Here is a 14,105-nt window from a genome sequence, read left to right as displayed (position 1 = left end):
TTTGAGAGTTTACTTGCTAGCATTGACTTTCATGTACCCACTAGAGCTATTCGTCATTTTTTAATATTCTCCCCTTATGAAATGTGTGAATCATCACCATTACCTCGAATGGAGTCTGGTTTTAATAACATGGGCAATTGTGAATTAGATATTTTCTTAATTTTGTTAATTATAAGCCAGCCTTGTAAAAGTGTATTTTATCTGACACTGAATTTGTATGGAAGTTGTATCTGCTTCAGAAAATTGTATTCCTGTCTGATCCCATGTTTCTGTACATTTCAAATTGTGTTGCTCTAAACACGACCTGACGGCGCATCACACAAAAGGCGTCATAGGTGTTTGTGGGCACTAAGGAAAAAGAAAGCATTATTTTTAATATTATTATTATTATTACTATTATTACTATTACTATCACTACAGTTACTAATAATATTACTATCATTCATTTATTATTAATATTATTTTATTTCATTTGATTGTTTTTTTTTGTCCCCACTAGTAATTACACTACTTATGTGTCTTTTTGACTGGTGAATTTGGGATATAGGTCAATGGTGCTTGTGCCAAATTCTGCATTATAATTTTTGTTTGTTTTTCATGACTAATTTTGTGACTGTTCTTATACACTGAGAAACTTTATCTTCAACTGGACGAACCCTGCATCGTGCAACTCTTAAAGGAACGATATTCTGTGATGTTTTTAAGTGACATGATCTGATTTGTATTTTTTTTTTGTTTCCGGTTTATTGAATTTTATAATTTTTTTTTGTGATTTGAAAGCCTAAGCTTCAACTAGAGCTATTGCTAATTCTAGTTAAGTGGAAACTTTTTTTATGTTTTTCCATTTCCTTTTTTTTTCTTTTTGTGATAGTTATTTTATATCTTTGCAACCTCGGTTGAGTCATACTGCGTTGTCCCGTGGATATGCTCCTGCATCGGAAATAAATTTCGAATTATATATTAATAATATTAATATTACTATTATTGTTATTAATATTAATTCCTGGCTTTGTGCGCCCATTACGTAACTTTGATTTCTGCTAGACGGAATAAATATATTTATTATTATCATTACTATTACAGCAACCTAATTGCAATATTACTATTTGATCTTTATTCCCCAAAACAAAATGTGTTTCATCAGGCGAACTCTACCGGAAAACCATTATGAACCCTCCCTTGTAAAGAATCGTGACGTCATGGTACCACTTGGCGCCATAACGCAACGTAACATTATGTTGTAACGTGGCGCCGTGACATCCCGTAACATCGCAACTTTATGACGTTAGGGTCATGTGATCTGATATTATCACGTTACATCACACTAATATATCATGCGCCCCAGCTCGTTCAGGACACATTCTGTGATTTTCCGGTCTTTCTCAGCATGAAGAATCAAGTGTAAAGTTTTTGCGTGATTTATAAAAAGCAAGAACCTATTTTGCAAAAAAAAAGTCTAGCACCGAGTTGTGCGCGTTTACAAACATGCACTTCGTACGTTCTTTTGCAGGGCATCCTGTATGGCAGTCTTGTACTGGTCTACTCCTCGCTGAAGGATGACTCTTTCCGGTTGTGCAAGTTGACATACTATCCAAACTCTGGGATAACACCCGAGGAACACATTGAAGTTCTCACAACGTCAAGGGATTGAGAGTAACAACATTTAATAATTATTCTGTCAATGTTCTTGCCGCATGTTCCATTGAAGATATCAAACAGCGTAGCATATAACTTAAGCGGCTCGAGATTAGATATGTGCGGGGCCTGGAATGCGTCTTCGATAGGTGTGTTTAGTATTTTTTGCCACCCATGGCATCAAATCTGGGCCGGAAGCGGCAACCAATTACGTCAGGTGATTCGGTGGCAATGCGTTATGCTGTCATCTGTCGCGATCCGGGCGATTGCTCGTAGAAGTGGTGCCAAAAAAGGCGAGAGCGGACGCGAGTGTTGCCGCGGCGTTCCATATCGTGTCTGCTTTGGCTTCCATTGAATGTCTGGCTGCAGAACAATATCAGCAGAACTGGTGTCTGTCGAATCCACCTCTGCTGCTATGCCACCGAGAGGATCGCGGCAAGCAACCGAATGACACTTTTGTAACGTTATCGGGTGAAACTCAATGCACCACTTTTCAGGACATCATGACACATCAGTGGAGATGCGCACCAGACAACGTAATCTCAAAAATAATGAAGAAGAACTAGGCGCGCCATGTTTCTACCACTTAGAAGACTATAATGGAAGTGTGGAAAATATTTAGCTGGGCAGTTTTTTTTTTTTTTTTTCGGCGAGGATTCCATTTGTATATACATGTGTATATATATGTATTTGCACGTATGAATCTATTTTCGTATCAGGCGCACGTAGCAGTTCAAGCTAAGTAGACGTAAAGATAAAGAACGAATAAATTATATTCCGAGTTGTAAATTACCGCTGTGTTCGTCTTTTGTGTCTCCCTTTTGTCCCTTGTACTTTGTGCGGAGGGCTTATACAGCACGCTTCGAACAATAGTGGCTACCATCAAAATATTGATCTACGCTGGCGGTATTTTTTTTTCTTCCCGTGGAGTTGCGAGTAACAAAACACTATTTTAGTTAGAGACATATGGTTCAAGGATTCGAAGCAAAAACCGCCTACTTTCACAATAGGACATATAGAGCGATAACTTGGTTCTATCGCGGTGATAATAATGGTACGTTAAGCCTTTCGCTCGCTCAATGCGTGCGTGCTACAATGTGAGAAGATTTGCATGTATTCTTATCTCCTAATAGATTATGAGTCGAGAGTAATCTTCTCGGACTACAAACATTGCACAATACTCAGGACTGAAAAGTATAAAAACCGTAAGTATCTTAACTGTGCTAGCACTTGTAGTCCCTCAAAAAATAAGAAACCCAGGGCGTGGGGATTCCCACACGTCCTGTTATCGCTACACAGCCGTTTTGGGCGCCAGAGCATAGGAACGCTGAAGAACGACAAGAACCGCCGAAGGGTGCAAAGTCACTCCCCGCATTTCCTAAAAAAAACACTGAAATTAAAAACAGAAAAAAACAAGTTTTTTTAATGGGTTTAGATGGGACACATATATGTTTTTGTATGTAAATGTTTTTAGGAGAAGAAGGTTTTTGCAGCAATATTTACTCGGTTAAACACAATTTAGGTGGGGGTAGCTCTGCTTAAGGCGTCGCCCGGTGCTTTCGAAACCAAACAGCTTTTCCGGCTCTCATTGTTTCGAGAGATGATTGACGTGTGAAATGAAGGTTGTAAAACTGTATCTCCGTGCCGTAATGTCATTTTAATTGACAATAATTTCATATTTGAAAAAAACAATAATCTAAATAAAGTCACTACTATATTTGATATAGTCACGAATGACGAGTAATGAGGCGGCGAATGACTGAGTAAACTGAATTTTTAATGAGGCGAACTTTCGCCCAAAAAATAAAAAGAAACAGAAAAAAACAGAGCGTCGTGGGTGTCGAAGTCGGCGTGACAGCAGAGTCGAACGCTGGGGCGAAACTGCCTGCAGATCGCCACGCGGGCTCCTTATGTACACGCGCTGGCTTCTGGAACAATCGACCTGGAAGGTTCGGCAACTGGAACATTCGTACCTCGATCAAGCAACAGAGTTCTCGAATTCACCAGAACATTAAACTGCAAGAATAAATAAAAGGACGCGTAACTCCGGGAATCGAACTCCCGGCGGTCAAGCACGATAACCGTTAGGCCACGGCCGCGCTGCCTCCTTGGCGAGGTGCGCGCGCGGCATTACTCCCCCCTTTAAAAAGTGCATCGCCCCGATGTAACACAAAACAATACAAAATAAACAGAGAACGATAAACTAAAGAGTCATTTGGAACGCATTCACAGTCCTATCGAGCGTAGTACGGCTTCAGGCGACGACGTGGACAACTTCAGGTCGTGGTGGGCGGCGTGATGATGTTCTTGTTCCGTCGGGCATCACCTCGTAGTTCAGCTCCTTGAGGCGACGGAGTACCTTGTATGGTCCAAAGTAGGGTCATTCCATATCAAACGTCAAAGACGTCGCGCTCGACATCTTCCAAATTCAAAAAAAAAAAAAAAATTAATAACCTTTTGCCGCAATGTCCGTAGCCATGCCCTAAAATATTCTTGGCAAAAAAATTTTTCTTATGACGGGAGCTCGGTTTTAACTTTAAAAACAGCGCGATACTACAGTGTACTAGAATACTTGGGTAGTGTTGGGACCGGAGCGGCTCGGCAACGGGAGCTCGTGAGGACGCGTGTATTGACAGTTCGTGGCGGCGCTGTAGTCGAGTTATCCGGCTCGCGCAGCCCGCCTTTATTTTTTTCTTTCTTCCTTTTTTTCTCTTTGAGCGGTGCATGTAGCGAAAGCTAGGAGCGCGAGCTCATAGCGTTGGCAGCTGCCCTTGGTGCACGGGAGCTTGTGCCGCCGAGATGTGCCCTAGAGCAAGGAGCTCGCGCCTGTAGCCTTTCCTGCGGTACAGCACAAGGTGAGACAGAGTATAGGGCACGTAAAAAAATCGGTATTTTCAAATCTTTTTTTTTTTTAATTTTTGCGGTAGGCAAAGGTTTAATGAAATGTTTGATGGACCATGTTGCAATTGCAGCTTTAAAGGGAGCCATCATTAAAGGCCAACTTAATTAAAAAGTTCGCGAACAAACAACGAGCTTTGAGCGAAAGTAACAAGGCGTTCGTTTTGTTGTGTTCGTCCGTTCATTTTCGTTTCTTCCTCAAGCTTAATTATCTCTACCAACCCGCTCGTTCCTTCCTGAGATATTCATCGCTAAAATTTTGCCTTTCTTCACTTAATTAAAAAAACTGCGCGCTGAAAGCGCAAATTAGGTTGTGCTGATATTGATGAGTAGAAGAATGACGCAGGTTGTTTCTGTCCCCTCGTCACTCACTCGAAAGCGTTTTTTCGGTGGACTCGTCGGCGCCACACATCAAGACGACTAAGTTACAATTCTACGTATTATTTTCATAACGCGGTTTCTGAATCAAGCGAAGAAATGCAAACTTTTACGATTAATTTTACGAACCTCGTTGCCTTTTCGCGAATTGTCGAAATTGGATTTGCCTTTAATAATGACTCTTCTTAAAACTGCAATTGCACCATGGCCAATTAAGCCGTTAATAAACAAGTTAACTAACAGATCTTGGTTCATTATTAAACATTGCAACGGTTATTCGCCCATTCATTGTCCACCGAACCCTACAGATATAACGAAAGACGGCATCCGCATATCTGCCACATCCTTTTTTTTGTAAAATATGTAAAGTTCTGTAAAGAATAAAACAAAAACACCCTGAATGTCTGCGTGAACCAGATACGCCCCCTGTGGAGCCATGGGTGTTTCCCTTCGAACACCCAGCTCAGGCGAGACTTGCCTGGTTGTCAGCTGTCGGTTAAATGTATTGTTTTGAGCGTGTAGGTTTCAGATGGTTTACCCTCAAGAGGATAATGCGCTGCATATTGTAACCATGTATGCGCTGCACATTGTAGCCATTATTTCAATGCCGTGCTGTAAACTATTACAACTTTTTCCTTGCCTGATCTACGTGTGCTCATGTTTTCTGCTCAAAATGATGTGAAATAGTTTCTTGTTTTCTTTGAATCTTATAAAGCATTACTTGTTCAGCCCACATTGCCTCAGTTTTTGGACTTAAGTTAAATGTTAAAACCCGTGATAAAGATTGTCACGGCTTATAAGCCATTTCTTACAAGTGAACGTCGGGTGATTCTCGGATGGTCGTGGCAGCCGCGAAGAAATGGAAGATTCTCACCCATTTGCGACCGTCGCTTCGGTGGTTCGTCGCATAAATGGACACAAGAATGAGTGACAAGTGAAGCGAGCTGAATAAGGTCAAGAAAAGGAGGACGGGCAGAAAAGAAGACAGAGAAGTTAACCTGGGGTATTAAAAGCATACTAAAACAGTCTCGAACTTTAGTATGTGCCGTTTCGTTCCGTTATAAAATAAGAGAGGGAAAAAAGACCACTTCCGAGTTTTAGATATCCCTTTCAAATATCTAATGTTCGGCATTTGCGACCAAGGAAATGGGCATTTCATTTAAAATGCTCACCATCCGACAAACCGAAACCGCTTCTTTAAAGTCGCAATTGTTTTTATGTAAAGGAAGGGCAATGTAGCTTGTACCGTCCAATACATTAAAGCATCATGTTGCTAACGATCGTGCCGCAGCGTAATTGATGCCGCGGTACGACCGCTGGCAGGTCGTAGCTGTATCAGAAATCCTACGTGCACTCCACCAAAGCGGCACCAAAGATTCATGTTTTCGCGCGTGCAGCCGCGCATGCGCACACCTTCCGGATAAGGCGCCGGACGCGACACCTGTCGCGATCAATACCACGCGCTTCAGGCGAGCCCCTTCAGTCGCAACACTACCCAAGTATTCTAGTACACTGTAGTGATACTAGGCATCACTCAATAGTTGATCAAAAATCAGCTATTTAGTGAAACACCCAACAATATATTTTCTTAAATTTGCACGGCTTTCGACTTAAAATGTGACTGGGCTTGTAAAGTTTTGTTAAATTTTACTATCTTTAAAAAAGAACTAAAAAGCTTTAAAAATTTTGATATTTTTGTTTTTTTATAAAAAAAAATCTAATTGCTCGCGGGACTTAATAGAACTTTTGACCGGCTGCCCTGCAGGTATATAATTTATAAAAAAAAAAAAATTTAGAACCGCTCAATTAAAGGGCCCATGAAACGAATTTTGGCTTGGGATAAATCATTTTAGATTGAGATTTTACTAATAGCACATCGTTCAGTGGGCCAAACGAAAAAAAGGTAGAAAGTCAAAAGCCTGACTTTTAATGGGAAAATTTGAAAACACAGAGGACTATTTCATACCTCCACCCCTTCGTAAGCTCTCTGCCTTTTCACCGGGATACATCCGCAGTCCCAAAAGCGCGTCATCGGGTCCAAACGCACGTCACACGGCACCGGACCTCACTTATTCCCTTCACCCCTAAGCTGACATTGTGGTGGAAGCTACGCGCTTGCCGGACTAATCCGCCGCCTCTCTTTCATCACCTGACCTCATTCTCTGCGTGTGGGTATGCGCGAAGGAGCGTGATCACGTGGCAAGTCTGGCCGGCCCAACGAGCACACAGCTTCCACAGCACTGTCAGCTTCGGGGTGAGCAGGATGGAGAAAGCAATTTTCGTCTGAATTGTGAGCGACGGGCTAGTCTTCTAGGGGGACAATGGCTGTTTCCGGGTACACAAACCAGATTCCGAGCAAGAGGGGCCTCCCCTCTTTTCGTCTTCTTGAACTCTTTGGTGGAATGCGCGATTTATGAGTTGAGGAGGAAAGCTAAACAGGAAAAAGTTGGAAAAGCGTTTCATGACCTGTTTAAATATCTCGTAGTAAAACAAAATCCTGAAGTTGCAAAAAAGTGCGTTTTGACACATAAACAGCTGTTTATTTCACCCTGAGGTGGTCCAAGTAAAAATACAAAATATGGTGGATGTGGAAGAACAATCGATAACGTTTTGATTTTGAAAGTTTAATCAAAGCAATATTTGTTTAAAGCGAGAAAACAATTTTTGAATTTGAACTCTCGCACCACAATCCGGCGTCGCTTCTTAATGCCTTTTCGCCGCACAGCACGCCACCGTCGACGATAGCTGACACGATAAGGTCTAAAGAAAGAACGGAGCTTACTGCCTCTCTCCCTTGTCCGTCTTTTCAGCTGCAAGGAAAGAAAGGACGGGTATCGTGTAATAATCGGAGGTGCCGCCAGCGCGTAGCAATAGCAGGCCGTTTGTGCCTTTTGTACCCGAGGGCGGCTCGAAACGCGATGCCTACTATGGACGGCATCAGTTGACGTGGACTTCTCCTAAAAGGGAAACGCGATAATATCGTCACGAAATCTAGCTGTCACGCATACTGCGGTGAAAAGCGGAACTATTCAGTGGCGCAAGGATTTGCCGTTTCAAAGTCGATTTCAACACAAACGAGGCGTCAGCCTCCAACTGCGCGCATTCGTTAACGCCACATCGCCTCGTCGTATGAGATTGCCCGTTCACGGGGCTTTTGTGTTGCTGTCTACATCTGTCCTGACGTCGAGGAGAGAGAGTGGTTGCGATGTGTACGTAAGAAACAGCTAGCTTACCAGTGGATGCTCTTACCTGGCAGCGCTAAGCAATTGCTGATGTCAAGACCGTGGAAGTCCACAGGAGTACACAGCCTTGCAAAACGGTCAAATAGGAAAAGCCATAAAGCAAAAGGAGTAGAAAAAAACCTTTTCCCACCAAGCTGTACCCAACAACTCGAGGTCCTGCTTTCTACCCGAGTGCGCACACCGTGACCCCGTCGCACGCTTTGCCGGGCTCGACGGTGGCGTGCTGTGCAGAGAAGTGGCGCAAGAAACGACGCCAGGTTGCGCCGCGAAAACTGAAGTTCAAAATGTTTTTTTTTTCTCTTTAGAACAAAATCACTTTAATTAAACTTTCAAGAACAAAAGGAAATAAACTCTTTAGTAGAAGTCCCCATGTTACGTATTTTTATTTAGGCCACCTCAAGGCAGAATTGACGGCTCTTTATTAAGTAAGCAAGTAAGGAAGTATAATTTCAGCAATTTTGTGCTGAGGGCACCAGACAAAAAGCTTCCATGAGGTACACCCTAAGAAAAACGTTTGCCACAAGGGACTAACGGCAGCATTTGGTCTTCTGAACTCCAAGTTGCTCCCCGAAAGGACCAGCTGGTTCAAGCTAGGTACCGTGCGCAAAAGCTGGGGACTAACTGCTCTCGACTGGGACTAACCGATAGGCGTGCGCGAGCAAAGCAGCCATTAGTCCCCCTCAGAGAGGGTGCATCTGTATGATTGAGTCCCCGAAGGCAAACGGAATGTTCGCCAGAAGGACGGGTGATATTTCGCTTGTCTTGGGGATCGGCGAGACTCAGCCCAGCACTGCTGAAAGTGGTGACAAAACTCGGACGAAACTGGTGAATTTGTTTTATGTGCCACGAACGTTGAGACATTACATGGTAGAGCTTCGCGCGTTGTGCGAATGCGAGTTACCGAATGTATTGACTCTACTTCACCCAACTATCTCGTTAAAAATGATCTGTTGACATTTCACAAGTCCCATTCAATTAATTTGCCTTCGCGCAAAAAATGAGCATTTATCCAAACGCAACGCCTCCAAGTGCTAACACTTCTTTTTCCTTAAATGAAACTTAAAAGTTTGTAGAAGACGCGATTTCAATACCGGAGTCTCGCAGTCAGAATAAATTGTCACTTCAATCGCTAAAACTGAGTTACTGAGAACAAGTCGAGCCTCGTCTCTGCATCTCCCCGTGACCAACCTTTCTTGGTAGTCCAATGTCGAACTCAAAATCCGCAACGACACACTTGATGCACGGCACGTTCCACTCAAAAAGCACGTTTAGGGGCAGTATCCAGACGCCCTCATACGATCGTCGTCGATGTTTCAGATAACACTCCAGATGAACAACGAAGAACGAACCGCGCCCGGTCCGTCATCCATGGCAACGCCCTGCTAATACAAAACAAATGCGAACTTAAAAAAGAAAAAAGGCCCCCGAGAAAACTGAAGAGAGAGAGAGAGAGAGAAAAGTGTTTGCTTGTACGTCACTTGAGCGGCGTGTTGAAAATGATGACCTTCGACCTTCTCCCGCCCTTGGGAGCGTCCGTGTGTCCGTGTGTCGTGTGTAGTGGGAGGGAGAAAAGAGATTTTCGTGTTCGCGCCCTCCCCCACCTACCAACCCCCTACCCCGCATTCCTCGCTCACGCGGGGGGTCGGGCAGATGGGACAGAGAGGGTCCGTCGGGAAAATGGGAAGGGGTCTTTGAAAAGGACCTGTTTTTAGTAGGGAGCCTTCATGTGCGCTTTGCTAGGGTGATGCCACCCTTTGTAATACCACTCGCCGACAAACCAGCAGCCATTTTGGTTCTCGGCGTTAATCCGTGGGGCTTATAAACCTGCCGGAAACAAGCACCTTATCTCACAAGTTCAGAGCAGCGTTGTGGAACACACGGAGGGAGGATTAGCATTTTCCTTCTCGGATGGGAGGACCGATGGACACAACGGCAACTTTCCGGCGCACGGGGAAACAATGAGAGGAACAAAATGGCGGTGGAAGAGGGTGTGGGAAAGGGAAACAGGCAGTTGGCATCACTCTATGCGAAGCGCACACGAAGGCACCTTAGTTTTTAGTATTGCCTTCGTCAGAACTTAGCAGCTGGTCGTCTCCAATCATTGCGGGATCCGGTTTGGATCCGCGGTGCCGCAACACTGCACTTGATCTGTTCTGAAGCCACAAGCCAAGGGAACTCGATTAAGGTATGTCAAAGTACTTCTGTATATGGTATATTCATTAACTGCGGCTTCAGGAAGTGTTTTATATTGAGCGCGTTCTATAGCTTCCAAAGCGCGTGCCATGCTCTATTCTTTTTGGCACCATGGTTGCTTATTTTGTTATGCAGCACAGAGACCTGATATTCAAACGTATCGAGCAAAACTCCAGTTCTACCGATGGCTTATTTTTTTTAGTGTGTTTTGCAGACCCTGGCAGGATCGCTTTACCGTAAATGCCTGTTCAGACGTGCAGCAGAGAGCTACAAAAAGCGCTGACCTAGCGCTAAGCGCGTGCTGACGGGAGCTTTCACCAGCTTTGTATCGCATCGTCAAAACTGTTGCTCATGTCACATGAAAAGCAGCTCACGACACGTGAGCAGTGCTACTTCAGCGTTTCGCTGCCTGTGAGAACCGGCCTTAACGGATACATTTATTCGATTGTACAGACTTTCGCGTTGATGGCGGAAGCTCGTTCCGTCACTTTGAAGCATACTTTGAGCACGCTCACGCTGGGTCTGTAATTCGCAGCGGATGGTCTACTAAAAATATAATATTGCACCGGTCTGCTGTCAACAGATCGCATGTTAGATGTGAACCATTGTAGCACTTTTGTGGCCTATTTTTTATTTTATTATGTGTGTGTGTTATATCTCATACTTTTGTTGAGCAATAGGGTATTTCACGCTGCCCCTGTTGCTAATATTCCAAATTTCTCGCACACAGGCAAGAAGCTTGTGGTCGGTTTGTCTTGCTGCATACCCGACCCGGAGGAATAACACGGAGCCAACGGTTTCAACACCGAGAAACTACATTTAATTGGACATGGACAAGACGATCAACATTGCTACCGGCGGTGCCGGAGTCCAGGCAGCGACTCTCCGTGCGCCGATCTGCCTTATCAAGGCGGCGCATCCGATGTGCGCGTGGCTTGCGTGACGTCGCCGCCACGCGGGAAAAGTTCGGCACCTTTGCCTCGCAGTCGGGCAACTGGGCTGGGGAGCCACCAGGGTGCCCACACTTCACCCCCCCCCCCCCTCTAGCTTCGTCCGGCATGTCGATGACAGAGACGTTGTGGGCGTCAGGGGGTGGATGGCGCTGTTGGGCGGTCTGACGTTTTAAGTCCGGCCGGCGCCGGCTGGACGAGCGCGGCGGCTGCTGACGAGCGCGGCGGCTCGGTCAGCTCCAGCTTGTCGTTTGAGCTTGTTCTGAATCAGGGCTCCACTTTGTTGCTCTGGACCGCCTCCAGAAGGTGGCGCTCTGCACGTGGTCCTTGATCCGAGCCAGCTGTCGCTCCATCCAGTAGAGGGCGGTGGCGGTCCATGGTTCCCTGGGCCGCCCCTGGCGCGCCAACGTCCTTGGTGGCCCGGTCCACCATGAGATCGGCCGCCGTGTCGTTCCGACGGCGGCTGTGGTGACGGTATTGTCCATGGGCCAGCTTCGTAGAAAAACAAGGAAGCAGACGACATGGGGCTCAGTTGAGGGCTGAGCCTGATGTTATCTTCGCACCCCTTCCAGAAAGTTTGAAATAACGGATCTGAGGTGGGCACACAATCTTCTCCCCCCTCTCTTGAAAAGGGGGCAGATCCGTGGAAGTAGAAAACTACCCTCAAAATGCGAGACAGGCCAAGGAGACAGGAAAAAAAAAAAAGGTTCCTCTCTCTTTGGTGTCACCGACGTCGCAGATTATACCGCCGCCTTGGTGGAGACAAGGGGGTTTCCGGAACGGGACTGCCGTCAGTGTCGTTCCGGTCCTGTGAAGAATCTTCGTCTTCTGCTTGAAAAAATCGTTTAAGGTCGGTGACATGAACAGGTCCGGTTTCCTCACTAGACTCACAGTGAACTAGTTTGTAAGTGAGCGGTGAGCACTTTTCATGCACGCGAAACGGACCTTCCCACCTGTTGGCGAGGGAGGCTGCGAAGCCTCGAGCGGCGTCACTCAGTGGGTGAGTACGCCGGAGTACAAAATCTCCCACCTCGAACTGCAAGTCACGTCGCCCCTGGTTGTACTGTTCTGCCTGCTGTACTCGGGCGACGTCGAGATTTTCTCGGGCCTCTCGAAGGTTATCGGAGAAGCGCTTTCGCAGGTCCTCTGCAAACTTCACGTAGGGGCGAAGCCTTCCCCCCGACTCTGTAGAAAGGAGACTCTTAAAAAGAGGGAACGCAAGCTCCTTGCCGAAATTTAATTGGGCAGGAGTGAGACCCGTTGACCGATTAGTGGTTGTACGGGTTGCGAATGCCAGCTCGGGCAGTTTCGCGTCCCAGTCTTTGTGGCGCTCGGTGTAGGCCACTAGCATCATCTTAAGGTTCCGATTTACCCTTTCCGTGATGTTTGCTTGCGGGTGGTACGGGGAAGTTCTTTTGTGCTTGATTCCCAGCACCGCGCATGCCTCCACAAACACCTTACTCGTGAGATAGGAGGCATTATCGCTTACAAGCTGTGCAGGAAAGCCAAACCTAGCGAATGTTTCAAGTAGACACTCCCAGATGTTTTGCGAATCTAGCTTCCGCAATGGAAATAACTCAACCCACTTCGTGAAGTGGTCGGTTACCACGAACAAGTACTGATTGCCGCGGGTACTACGTGGGAAGGGGCCCCATGACGTCACAGAAACAAATCTGCCAAGGGCTCTGACTCGCGATTGGTTGCATGAGACCGGGGGGCTGGCCACCACATGGTTTTGCCTTTTGGCACACCGAGCAGCTACGAGCGTATCGGAGCACATCCTGCCTCATGCCTGGCCAGGTAGCAATTTGAGATAACGTTTCGTAAGTCTTGCTCCCACTGCTGTGTCCTGCCAAGGCAGGGTCATGCATGTATCGGATGAAAAGCTTACGTAGCTTGCGGGGTATCACGGTCCGGAACGCCGACAGGCAAGACGTCTGGCACCGTGGTGAAGTGTGCTGCAGTTGTCGGGTTAGGGATGCAGTCCTCCCGTTTGGTAAACGGAGTCAGCTCCGGTTGTTGTCCCAGCCGGTATCCACCACCAGAAAAGTCGAGCGTCATCTTTTCGCCTATAATGAAATCTCGGCCCAAGATCACAGGTACCACGAGTCCTGGCAGATAAAGAAATCGCTGACGCCGCTTCTTTCCATTAAACCGAATCTGCAGCCACACGGCTCCTCCAGCTGTTATCGCTGTACCAGAAGCTAGCTGCAAACGGGTTTCGCACTCCCGGAGGCTTATCTTTTTTGCTTTGCAGAGTTCGAAAACGAAATCCCCTATGAGCGAGATAGCGGCCCCGGAATCCAAAAGTGCGGCAATGGGAAAATCGAGCAGTGAAATCGTCATGCGCGGTTCAATGATGTTAGGCTCGGGCTGGATTCGACATACCGATGGAATCTGTGCCGCGGCCTGACCGCTCCCAGGGACTGCACCGGCCGTCGGCGAATGGCTGTCTGGTTTCAGCGTCGCCGGCCGTAGTAGTTTCCCTGGTTGATTTGGTTCCGGCCCTTTGCCGCCGTCTCGTGCCACCTCTTGTTTGTAGTGTCCAGCAGCCTTGGACACTGCTTTCGGTGATGGCCGGGCTGCTCGCACTCGTAGCAGCAGTCCGACGACAGTTGCCTGCTTAGGCCACCCGCACCGAGGTGCCCGTCGGACCGCCTCCAGTGATCGGATAAGGAACCACTATGGGAGGGCCTCCACCAGGCTTGCGACTGGCTGTTGTGGGGAGGGCTTGTTCCGTTGCGGCGGGGGTCAATGCTGCTGGGCTGCGGGTTTGCGACCGCACCGTGCCAGTTTTCGCCAGCACTTG

General features: G+C 46.6%; 1 non-coding gene across 1 annotated transcript in view; it reads left to right on the top strand.

Moving 5' to 3' along the window:
• The window catches only part of LOC8051329, a 53,620-nt gene that overhangs the window by 26,241 nt on the left and 13,274 nt on the right, over window positions 1-14,105 (top strand). Inside the window, exons 2-4 of the transcript XR_005716214.1 lie at window positions 1,511-1,653; window positions 2,592-2,689; window positions 2,769-2,840. This is a non-coding gene — a transcript (uncharacterized LOC8051329). The remainder of the gene's footprint in view (window positions 1-1,510; window positions 1,654-2,591; window positions 2,690-2,768; window positions 2,841-14,105) is intronic.

This window comes from Ixodes scapularis, unplaced genomic scaffold (genome assembly GCF_016920785.2).
Source record: "Ixodes scapularis isolate PalLabHiFi unplaced genomic scaffold, ASM1692078v2 PGA_scaffold5__190_contigs__length_132052651, whole genome shotgun sequence".
Taxonomy (NCBI): domain Eukaryota; kingdom Metazoa; phylum Arthropoda; class Arachnida; order Ixodida; family Ixodidae; genus Ixodes; species Ixodes scapularis.
Note: the sequence above shows the minus strand (reverse complement) of the source record. Positions and strands in the feature narration are given on the sequence as shown.